At 39.9% G+C, this 12324-nt stretch overlaps 1 protein-coding gene across 4 annotated transcripts in view; it reads left to right on the top strand.

Moving 5' to 3' along the window:
- Nucleotides 1-3243: 3243 nt before the first annotated feature.
- FBXO31 (F-box protein 31) overlaps nt 3244-12324 on the top strand; it is an 87046-nt gene continuing 77965 nt past the window's right edge. For 3 of the 4 annotated variants that reach the window (XM_069085600.1, XM_069085602.1, XM_069085603.1), the window contains exon 1: nt 4132-4289. The gene's annotated coding sequence lies outside the window, so the exon portion shown is untranslated. Of the gene's footprint in view, nt 3266-4131; nt 4290-12324 lie in introns of those variants that run through there. The other variant, XM_069085601.1, reaches the window with a different exon arrangement.

Consider the following 12324-nt stretch of genomic DNA (forward strand, 5'->3'; position numbering starts at 1 on the left):
GCAGCTCAGGGGGCTGGTCTCAAAAGTCCAGGGCAATTCAAAGTGGCTCCCAGGAATTCTCCCAGTTTCTCTCTCTGCCTCCACGAGGTGCTACTTCCAAAAAATTCTTCTGCCTCTCTCTTGTCTCTCCAAATCTAAGTCACCAGCTCCTCCCAGTTCAGGACTCTTTTCACATCAACAAGTCCATCCCACAGGTGGGATTAACAAGCTCTGGGTTTTAACATGATCAATTTGAAAACCAAGCCAATACAGGGGAATCTTTAATTGCCATTACTATCACACAAGTCCATCCCACAAGTGGGATTCACAAGCCCTGGGTTTTATCACAATCCAAAAACTAAGCCAATACAGGGGATCTTTAAACTTCATTACTATTACAACACCACTGTAAAGAATTCCGCCCGCCAGTTGACTATACTGGCTTCCTTACTCCCACAGCTCCCTGATTCCTTTACACCTTCTTACAGACCTCAGGAACAGACCTTTGCTAAGGAAAGGGGATAATCTCTTTCCTCCTTTGGGTGGTTTCAAACACCCTCAGGACAACTTCTTATCCCAGAGGAAAGTCAGTGGAAACTTCTTTTTGGCTTATCCCAGGCGACACACGTAGGGAAAAATGCTCTCCAGTGTCTGATAAGGCCCATTTTTACTGGCAGTAAGCTAGGAGAAACCATCAGACAGGTCTATCAGGCCTGCCCAACCTGTGCTCAGGTGAATCCTGAAGGGGCAGTCAAACCTCCTCCCCTTTTAAAACCTGTTAGATGGTTCAGAGCTGAAGACTGGCAGATAGATTTTACACATAACCCCATGTAGGGGCTTCAAATTTCTTTTGGTTTTGGTTGAAACCTTTACTAATTGGGTAGAAGCTGCCCTTTGCAGAACTGAAAAGGCTCAGGAGCTATCAAAGTTCCTATTAAAGGAAATTATACCTCATTTTGGCTTGCCTGGCTCCTTACAGAGCAACAATGGCCCAGCTTTTATAGCGCATATAACCCAGGCAGTGGCAAAGACACTTAAAATCACTGACCACCTCCACTCACCACCTGGAATCCAAAATCCTCTGGTAAAGTAGAGAAAATGAATCATACCCTTAAGCAGGTCCTTACTAAGCTATGCATAGAAACCCAAGAAGATCGGGTAAAGAATCTCCCCATTGGGCTGCTCAGAGTCCAAATCACACCTTAGAAAAATATCAAGCTTATTCCCTTTGAACTCAGGTATGAGATGCCCTTCCTAATCTCTGACATCATGGTGGACCCAGAACAGCATTTAATTACCCAATTTGCAACTCAGGAACTGTCAGGAATGCTCTGACTAAATATGCCAATAAGTATCTCACAAAACCTCTTGGCAATGAAAAGGAATGTGCTGCTGCAGTACAACCTGGAGATTGGGTCTACTTAAAGCCATAGAAAACCCAAAAGGGAGAACAGTTAGATGTCCAATGGAAAGGATCCTACCAAATCATACTCACCACTCCAACGGCCGTAAAACTCAAAGGTCTCCCCAGCTGGACTCATAATTCTAGGATTAAACCAGTACCACCTCTTGCTTACCCCCCAGAGACTCTAGGATCTACCTGTGAGCCACTGGAAGACCTCAAGCCATTGTTTAGAAAGGCACCAGTCCCCTCCAGCAAAAAGAATAAAAAGAGGTGAAATTTTACTGCCCTTTTCCTTTTGGCCTTGCCATAGTCATCTTTAATTCCAACCAGGAAAATATTGTCTTTTCTCTGGGGTTTATTTTTGGTTTTGGAGGGGGGGGTTTGGTGCCTGTTTGGTCTTCGTTTGCTTAACCTCCTTGCCAGGTTTGTCTCCTCCAGCGTTCAAGCTATCAACCTCTGGATGACTGAATCCCAGTTCTCCAGCCCACTGGACCTGGCATCATCCATGTTCCGGAGTCTGACCCCCTTGAAGAGGACCCAGAGAGGCAGGGACAGCTCTATGTCCCTTGCCAGCAGGAAGTACTTTCAGTACTTTCAGAAGCTAAGACCTTTACCCAAAAGGAATTTGGGTCCCATTTGTTTGAGAGGGGAATGATAAGGTGAAAGCTCTGGGAACCCCCCCAGAACTCTGAACTGGCCTAGCCCACCATTGTCTGTAGTCTCCAGGTAGCCTCCATCAACTTCCCACCCTTAATCACTCATTGACCTCATCTGACTTCTCCTGAAGACCCTCCCCAAACTCCTCCTCTAGACCACCAGAATCAGCTAAACTAAATAAAAGCAATTCACAGGCAAGTCAAGAAATGACTCAGTGATGTCTACAGCAAAGGAGGAAAAACACCCACTGATAGTTGTTGAGGGAAATATGCTGATGCTGATAGAAAACCCCTTCCTAATCCCATCTACAAGCCCAAGGGCATATATAATAGCTTCCCTGTGTGACCTTGACAACACTTTCATGATAAGATGGAGATGCAAAAGTTAGGTGCTATACATGGAAAAGGTTTCATTTACACAATACAAGATAGAAAAGGCTTATAATGGAACTCACAGATTGTCAATTGACAGAATTTGGTTGGTTGGTTGTTGAAGAGGACCAAAATGACATCACTATGCCAGTCAAGTGTCTGACTGTGGCTGATCAGACCAATACCAGCTTGGAAGGCTATGCCATAGGTCAGGCACAAACAGTCCATGAGAACTTTTGGGGTGGATACTCTAAATTTGCGCATGCTACATTTCCTTTGAGCTGTTTCAATTCTGATTTGCTCACAGAGCACAGCATCTTCCCTGTTGTGGGCACACCATGCTTGGCAGTCCTGTGCCAGTGTCTCCCATGTCACACAATCAATTCCAAAGTTCCTAAGAGAGACCTTGAGAGTGTCTTCTGACCACCATGTGAATGCCTGTCCTGTGTGGGTTCTCCATAAAATAGTCTTTTTGGCAAGTGTATGTTTTGCATTTGAACAATGTGGCCAGCCCCTTGGAGTTGCTCTGTCTGAAGTAGAGTCTGAATACTTGGCACTTAAGTTTGAGTCAGGACCTAAGTGTCTGGTACCTCATCCTGCCAGGTGATCTTCAGAATTTTCCTAAGAATTCAAATGGAAGTGATTCAGTTTCCTGGCATGTCGCTGGTAAACAGTCCAGGTCTCACAGTCATACAACAATGAGGTCAGCACAATGGCTCTGTAGACCTTCAGTCTGGTAGTCGGTCTAACACTTATTCTCTTCAACACTTTCCTTGGGAGCCTCCCAAACACTGAGCTAGCTCTGGTCAACCTCATTATCAATGTGTACATTCCTGGAAAGTACACTACCAAGGTAAGTGAACTTATCCACAGCATTCAAAACTTCTATATTTGCTGCAACCAATGGTTCTGTGTATGGATGGTCTGGGTTTTCCTTCACTTAAGTTTTGAACATTCCACTGGGATTTCTGGTGACTCAGGTGATTGTTCCCTAACCTCATCTGACAGAAACATTCTGAAGCTAGGTGGTACAATGGTTAGCCCTCTGGCCTTGGAGTCAGGATACAATGGACACTCAGATGCTAACTAGTTTTGTGTTTCATGGCTCTTATAAACTCTCTCAGTCTTCTCATTTGTAAAGTGTGGAAATTCATAGCGCCGACATCATGGGAATGTTATTTTTGATTATCAAATGAAATAATACAAGCAAAGAGAACTTTGCCAGCCTTTAAACACCATATAATTGTTAGCAATTTATTGTAACCCAACTTTATTGCTGCTTCTCTCCTGGAAAAAAAATTATAAAAATAAGTTCATTAGGAACATATCTTACATTTCTTCATAACCCCCAGAGTGTAGCAGAGAAGTAAGCAATGAATAGTCATTGAATTCTATTAAACAAAGATTTAAAGTGCAAGACATTATGCCAGGCCTTGGGAAGGAAGCCCTGTCCTCAAACAATTTAACTTCTGCTCAGAAGAGGGGAACAGGACCAAGGTACTGGAGGAGGGAGAGGACACTCTCAACCCCAGGAGAAGGACCCCCCAGAACTGAGCCTCAAAGGAAGGCAAAGATGCTGAAAGGAGGAGAGGACAGAATGGACTCGTGAGCCTTGTTTGTGTGAATGCTTACAAAGGAAAGATAGAATTTTGAATTCAGGGAACAGCACGTACCACACACTTTGCCTGGAATATCAATTAGGGAAAGCCCGAATAACAGTGGGAGGAGTTTGTTCTTTATCTTAGAGGCAGGGAGGAACTGGGAAAAGTTTTTTAGATTAAACGATCAGCTTGATTCGACTGAGAAGGATGATTTTGGCAGCCGGGAAGGAGAGTATTTGGCAAAGGAAGATCCTGGAAATAGAGAGATCAATTAAGGTACAGTGGCCCAGGCAAGAGAAGGTGGTGGCAAGGTCTTAAAGAAATTTAGCAACTGATTGGCTTTGGGGAATCAGGGAGAGGAGTCAAGGGTGAGCCTTTGCTTACTCACCTGAATGACCGGAACCAGGCTTTGATTTGTGACTTTTGTTGTTGTTGTTAAGTCATTGTTGGTCAGTTGTGACCCCTCTTGGGGTTTTCTTGTCAAGGTTACTAGAGGGAAGTATTTGGTGTGGTAGGGTTAAGAGGAAGAGTTCTTTGTTGTATGTATTCAGTTTAAGGAACCTATGAAAGCATCTAGGATATGTCCAACAAATACTGTAGTTAATGCTAGAGGCCAGTAGTAAAATTGGGGCTGTATAGATTAGGAGTTGTAGGCAGTTAGGTGGTACTGTGTGTTGGACCTAGAATCTAGAAGACCTGAGTTCAATTCCTATCTCAGACACTTCCCAGTTGTTTGGCCTTGGGCAGACCTCTCTCTGTCTTTTTTTTTTTTTTTTTTGCTTTTTTGGAGGGCAATTGGGGTTAAGTGATTTGCCCAAGGTCACATTGCTAGTTTTTGTGGTAAGCATCTGAGGCTGGATTTGAACTCTGGTCCTCCTGACTCCAGGGCCTGTGCTGTATTCACTGTGCCACCTAGCTACACTCTCTCTGTCTTATCTGTGAAATAGGGAGCATTTAGCTCTCTGTGTTGTTATGAGAATCGAATCTGCAAGGTGGTTTGCAAACCTTAGAACACTATACAAACGCTAGCTGCTATCATTATTATTATCATTAACTGGAAATAATAGATCTAGAGATTTAAAAGACCTCCTAGGCCATGAAGTACTGCCCCTCCTTTTATAGATGAGAACATTGGAGCTCAGAGGAGTTAAGTTATTTGCCCTAGGTTACACAGACAAGATAATGCTTGAACCCCAAGTGAGCATAGAAACAAAATAGAAGACAGAACTCTAGGGGATTTCCACACTAAGCAGGGAGGTGATAGATACTGATCCCGAGAAAGACTGAGAGGGAGAAGTCATTAAGTAGGAGAAGAACCAAGCATCTGAGTGACACAAGACAGGGGAGATGAGAGTACCCAGGAAGAGCAGGGTGGTAAACAAGGTCAAAGACTTTTCTTTTCCCAAATCCCTTCTCTAGAGTCTATTTATTATTTAACTATTATTACTTGGGACAGTTCATAAGGCCTCCATGTAGTCATCTCTTCTTACGCTTTCCCCCACTTCATCCCATCCATGGCAGAATGTGTAAGACATATAAGATGGACAACCCATCTGAATGCACAGTTATCAAGCCTTTCTTCTATCCCTTATAATTCCAGATTTTCTAGTACTTTACTCTTCCCACCTTGTTGACTTTGTTACAGCGAAGCAGAGCAAATGAAGTAGGTAGGACTTTGTCCCTGGAAAATTGTGTCTAGAATTTGTGTCTGGAAAACTTTGGGGTCTTGAGCAGCATCATTTGTTTCCTTGGTGGTTTAGCCCTTTACAACTCCCTTCTGAACAGAAATTCCCCTGGGGTTTTCTTGACTTCCCTGATGTGCTAGTGGGTGCCAACATTCAGATTCTTCCTTGTCTGAGTCATCATTGTTTTCTGAACTAGCTCCCACGGTCTCTCTGAGCCTGGTGAGCAGGCTCTTTTTCTCAAGGTTCTCTTGGATAACTCTCCATCATTCCTTTTCTCCTATTCTCTACGGAGCCAGATGAACTCCTTAATGAGCACATGCTGTCTGTGCAGGGATCAGACCATTCTCAGGGGCCATCTTGCCATTGGCAGTTTGTTCAATCTTTCAACTACAGAATCATCCTCCTTATCCAGAATTCATTATCTGAGTTTCATGGTTGTGAGGGTGCATTTAGCTTGTAATTTCATTGATGTAGGGACCTTCCAGAGAGCATTCTCCTATTAATACAGAGCAGTTATTATTCTGAAACTTAAAATTTCAGAGAGTTGACTAGGATCATTGAGAGGTTCAGTGATGTGCCTGCAATCAATCACCCTGAGGAGTAATGTCCGAGGCAAAGACTTTGAGACTAGTTCTGTAGCAGACCCTGGCAGTGTCCAACTCAGTGCTAATCAAAATATGTCAGGGCCTCATTCTTAGTCCAGACTTCAAACTGAGCTCCAGAGGCCTGGTCTCAGAACTTCTAAGTGACAGCTTTCTTCAAAGTCCCAAACTATAGTTTGTGTATGGGATAAAAAGTCTCACTGTTACTAAGTCTTCTTTTAAAAAATGCAATAGTTTTCTGGTGACCATTGTTCTCTTGGTACAAGACTACTTCTTCACATCAATGGGTAGCACAAATAGATAGCTTGGTTATATGTATGCCAAAACTGGTGCATATATGAAAAAATTGGTCAAATACATTTCTTATCCCTATATTTTTAAAAAATTGCATCAAATGGGTCAGACCAGACTCCTTTTTGTTTTTGGTTCTGTCCAAGCACGTACTAACAAATGAAACCATTGAGTGGTGTAGCACTGATACCTTAGTTCTTCAAAAATTTCTGATAGTCACCGTTATTATTATTATTATTAACAATAATAATAATAAAGCTCCTGTGTATTCTTGGGATGTGGCCAGCTAATGAATGCTTTCTTCTATTTTGGATTCATACTCCCTATGGAGATATTTTGGGACTCATTATGAGAATTTTTTAAAAAATCTCTTTTTATTTAATTTTTATTATGCTATTCCTCTTGGAACATTTGGCTAACTAAAGCCTGTTTCCTGTACATATTAACCTTACCTGGATAAAATCCTGACTCATAGAATAGTATTAAGGGAAGACTTTTTGACATTCCTCAGATCACAAGTCAAAGAAAATTCTGAACTTTCCAAAGTGATTTAGCTGTTTGTGGAAGGATTCTCCTGATTGGGAGCCTTTGTTTATTTTTATGACATGCAAATTTTCTCCTCTCAATTAGCCCTTCATGAACTCTGCAAATGTAGTTTAATCTGTAACCTGACTTACTTTACCTATACAGTCTGTATAATTAGGTCTGTTTCCTTCGGGGATGTATCAGATCATGATTCTATTTACCTAAGCTTGTTCAGCTTTCATTACCTAAGAGGCATGAGATTACTGTATGTAAAAAAAAAAACAAAACTATTGCTCTGTCTCTCTGATGTAATTATGTCTATAAAAAGTCTTGTTAGAATCCTAATCTTTGTTCAGAATTATTTTCCTACCTCCTGAGCCTGAGCTCAGGAGTTTTTTTCTCTAAAATTTCTGCATTGTGATAGATTTATTCAGCAGCAGTTTACATATCATAGAAATTCAGTGGGGCAATATTTCTCTTGTAATAGACTCATATACTCGACAAAGACTCTGAAAAATAAGTACTTGTCTATTGACAGCTTCATACCAGCATCCTTCTGCTAATCTAAGACTTTTCTCATAGACTCACAAAATCTAAGAGTTGGCCAAAACCTCAAACTCTCTCTGTTTTTTTGTTTTTTGTTTTTGCTTTTTGGAGGGCAATCGGGGTTAAGTGACTTGTTTGAGGTCACATGGCTAGTAAGTGTTAAGTGTCTGAGGCTGGATTTGAACTCTGGTCCTCCTGACTCCAGGCCTGATGTTCTATTTACTGCACCACCTAGCCACCCCAATCAATGTCCTTTCTTAAACCGACACCCAGAACTGAACACAACATTAAAGATGAGGTCTTATGAGGACAGATTAAAGAGGAACTCTCTCTTCCCTGTTCTAAGAAGCTATGCCTTTCTTTATACAACTCATTGCATTAGCTTTCATGGTTTCCATCTCACACTGATGACTCATATTGAAATTGCAGTCCAATGAAACCCCAGATATTTTCCAGAATTGCTATTTTTCCATGGCTTCCCCATTTTATTATACTCATGAACTTGACTTCATCTCTATTGAATTTCATCTTATTGGATTTAGTGAGCCTGTCTTATTAAATTGTTCTAGCCTGTCAAAATTCTTTTGGATTGTGAATCTGTTACCACTGGGTTTGTTGTTGTTCAGCAATTTTCAGTCATGTCTGAATCTTCATGACCTCATTTGGTGTTTTCTTGGCAAAGATACTGGAGTGGTTTGCCATTTCCTTCTCCACTGGGTTAGGTACCTGAAAATGTGATAAGCATACCATCATTGACTTTATCCAAGTCACTGATAAAAATGTTAATTAGCAGAGGGCCAAACCAGATCCTTGGTGTATTCTACTGGAGATCTCCTACCACTGGGACATCAAACTCTTCGAGCTTGGTCATCCAACCAGTTGTGAATTAATCTGATAGTATTATTGTCTAATCCAAATCTCTCCATCTTTTTCATAAGAATAGTATAAAATTTATTTGAATCCAGTTTACGTAGATTTTAGCAAAACTTTTGATAAACATGTCTACAGTATGCCCTTTATCTATTAGTTTAGGCATTCAGTGGAAGAAGGAAATGAGGCTAGTCTAATATGTCTGGTTCTTGAACAGGCCAGACTGGCTCTTTGTCATCCCTGTTTCACTTTCTACATATTTGCCAACCTCTCTTTAATGAGCCTTTCTAGGATTCCCCCAAGATGAAACTCACTGGCCAATAATTTGTAGACTTTGTCCCCCCCCCCCTTTTTTTTTTTAATTTAGACGTTTATGCTTTTCCAATATGGAAACCCCTCTACCATTTTCCATGATCTTCCACAATCCTTGCCAATGGCTCATCAATTACATCTGCATATATTTTTCGCCCATACATTCGGAGAATGTTGTTCATCTGGACCAGGTGATTTGAATTCACACAGGGAGACTAGATGTGCTATCTTACTCTGTCCTTACTTATCTTGGTGTCTACTCCTTTTCAGTCTTTTTTGTTTGTTTGTTTTTTGTTCTTTTGTTTCCAGTGTGAAGATCATTCTTCTTTGCAAAGAAAACAGAAATTAAATAGCAATTACAACTCTCCCTTCTGGGTCTTGTCAATCACTGTCTCATCCATCTGAAGCAAAGGTCCTATTGCTTCTTTGAACCCTCTTTCTCACCCCCACCCCACCCAAATATAGTGAAACAAAACAATTCACTCTGCTGATTCTTAGCTTTTCCCTGATGTTTCTGAGCTTTAGCACTCCTGACACTCCTAGTGCAGTATTGTATCATCTTATATATGGATTTTCTGTTGCTTGGTCTTCTTTCCATCTTCTGTACATTTCCTTTTAAAATCTAAGTTTTTGGTGTGCTCCTTGTGCATCCACAACTTTCCAGAAAAAAAATTCTATTTTTTTCCCTCCTCATTGAAGTTGCTTCCCTTTTTGTGTATTCAGAATTTCATTCTTGAGCATATTCCATCCATCCTGGGCTGATTTCCCAGACAGCACTGTAGTCCATGGTATCCCTTTCTTTAATCTTTTGAAATATGCTTTCCCAAAATTCAGATTGTGTGCCAGGCTCTTTCCAGATTTCTTCTCCTCCATTACAAGCTCTAGGATGAAGGAATCATTTCCTCCAGAAATCCCCATCATTCCCACTCCAGCAAGCAGCTCCTCCTTGTTAGTGGGAATCAGATTTAGAATAGAATTTCCCTTTGTTTACTTCCTTAAGGAATTTCAGATTCATGTTGATGTCACCCACACATGGACAATCCTTCTTACTCAATCTAGAGAGCCCCTGCTCTACTTTGGATATGAAGGAATTTCTGTGAATAACTCATGAAATGACTGGACAACAATTACCACTTGATATTTACTGATCCACTCAGCCCTCCACTAGACACTCTCCTCACTCTTCACTATCACTGGAGTCTAGGTAGAAAGGATCCAGGGTGTGATTGGGTGGGTCCTGGCTTAGGTTTTTCAGTGTCTGGCATAACTGACACCTATCCATCACTCCATTGCTGTTTCCTAATGATGGTTAAGTATATGTCACTGTCCATAGAACCAAGTTCACCTCTCAAGTGAGTCTAGTATATCCATGTCTGTCTAGACTGTGATTTTAAAACAAAATATAACTCAGATTTTCTGGCTCTACTCTTCTTGTGATGTTCTTACATCAGGTTGCTATGATCTTTGGACCCAGGATCTTTTGTCTTTCCTGGAAGAGTGGTTCTGCCCATTGTTCTATTTCTCAGCAAATGTCCCTAGAGTCTTTGACTCTGGTCCACCGTGAGTGGTCTCTCATTTAGCTTTGGAGATAGTAAGATCATAGATTTAATGCTGGAAGAGATCTTAGAAGATATTGGCCTGCAAAATGTCTGTTACACACACCCAAAAGTTAAGAACCCCCAATTTAGTCTTTAACATTTTTAAAAATTAATTTTAAACTTAAATACAAAAAAGCAAAAAAAAAAAAAAAAGGGAACATTTTCATGTACACAGCACAACATGAAAAGAGAATTCAATATAAAACTATGAATTTCCATTTCATATTGTTTTGTTGAAAAACTATGGTAATAAATGCTTCACATCATTTTCAAAGCTACCCTGCTTTTCTTCTCTGTTGTGCAGAATTTTCTTCTCTACTGTGCACTTTCTATTTTTTTTTCTTCCTCTCTCCCTAGTTCACCAGCTACTTTGCTGAAGGCCACCAGTAGACACAAATATGTGTGTGTGTGTGTGTGTGTATTCAAAACCATGCTATACAAACTTTTATTTATCAATTATTTTTTTGGACATCAATAGCATTTTCCCTCATAGGTCTTTTGTTACTGATTTGAGTATTTATAATATTCAAAATGACACAGTTGTTCTTAGAGCGATATTGCTGTTGCTGTGTACAAGAATCTCCTGGTTCTGCCCATTTTACTCTTCATTTATTTCATGTAAGTCTTTCCATGTTTTTCTAAAATCAATCAGCTTATTATTTCTTATAACACAATAGTATTCCATCACATTCATATACTATGAATGGTTTAGACATTCCTCTGTTGACGGGCATCCCTTTAATTTCCTGTTTTTTGTTACCACGAAAAGAGCTGCTATAATTATTTTAGTATACATAGGTTCTTTTCCTTTTCCCCTAATCATCTTGGGAAACAGACTTCAGAGTATTTTTGGGTCAAATGGGTATAGTCAGTTTAATAACTCTTCGGGCATAATTCCAGATTGCTCTCCAAAATGGTAGGATCAGTTTACAGTTCCACCAACAGTGAATGTGTCCCAGTTTTCCCACATCCCCTCCAATATTTGTCATTTTCTCCTTTTATCATTTTAGCCTATCTGATAGGTGTAAGATGATATCTCAAGGTTGTTTCAATTAGCATTTCTTTAATCAATAGTGATTTAGAGCATTTTTTCATATGGTCATATAGTTTTTATTTCTTCATCAAGACACTTCCTGTTCATATCCTTTGACCATTTATCAATTGGGGAATGATTTGTATTCTTATAATTTTGACAAAGTTTTCTTTATATATTGTATATTATAATTTAAATATTATATGTAATACATTTATATATTATATATTTGAGACATTGTCTCAAAATTGTCTATAAAATTTTTCTCCCAATTTTCTGTTTTCTTTCTAATCTTGACTACATTGGTTTATATGTACAAATCCTTTTTAATTTAATATAATTGAAATTATCCATTTTACCTTTTGCAATGCTATTTCTTGTTTATTCATAAATTGTTCTCATATTCGTAAGTTTGATAGGTTATAGGTTCTATGTTCTTCTAATTTTCTTCTGATTTAGTCTTTCAAAGCATTCTTATTTTGTGATTTTAGGATCCAGGGATTTCAGATCCCTTGAACCTTCCCACTGGTTTCTCCAATTTAGTTCTTGGCCACTGTAATGTAATGTAATGCCAAGGAAAGGCAACTTCCCAAGGTTCAAAATACCAGCATAGGTGCTCTCCATTTTATTCAGTGACCAACCAAGAACAGAGAAGGTCAAAACATGACATAATTCAAAATACAGCATTTACTAAGGGTGATTAAATAATTTGCAATTCTCTCAGTCTCTCTCTCTGCCTCCACAAAGCCCCTCTTCTCAAATGGAGATTAGTTTCCAATCTAAGTAAAGTACATTCATTTGCTCAACCATAGAACACAAAAAGGTCAAAAGTTCCCCACCCCTGGATCA

Source organism: Petaurus breviceps, unplaced genomic scaffold (genome assembly GCF_028583685.1).
Source record: "Petaurus breviceps papuanus isolate PSGF00001 unplaced genomic scaffold, PetGlider_PUasm1.0 176, whole genome shotgun sequence".
Lineage (NCBI taxonomy): Eukaryota > Metazoa > Chordata > Mammalia > Diprotodontia > Petauridae > Petaurus > Petaurus breviceps.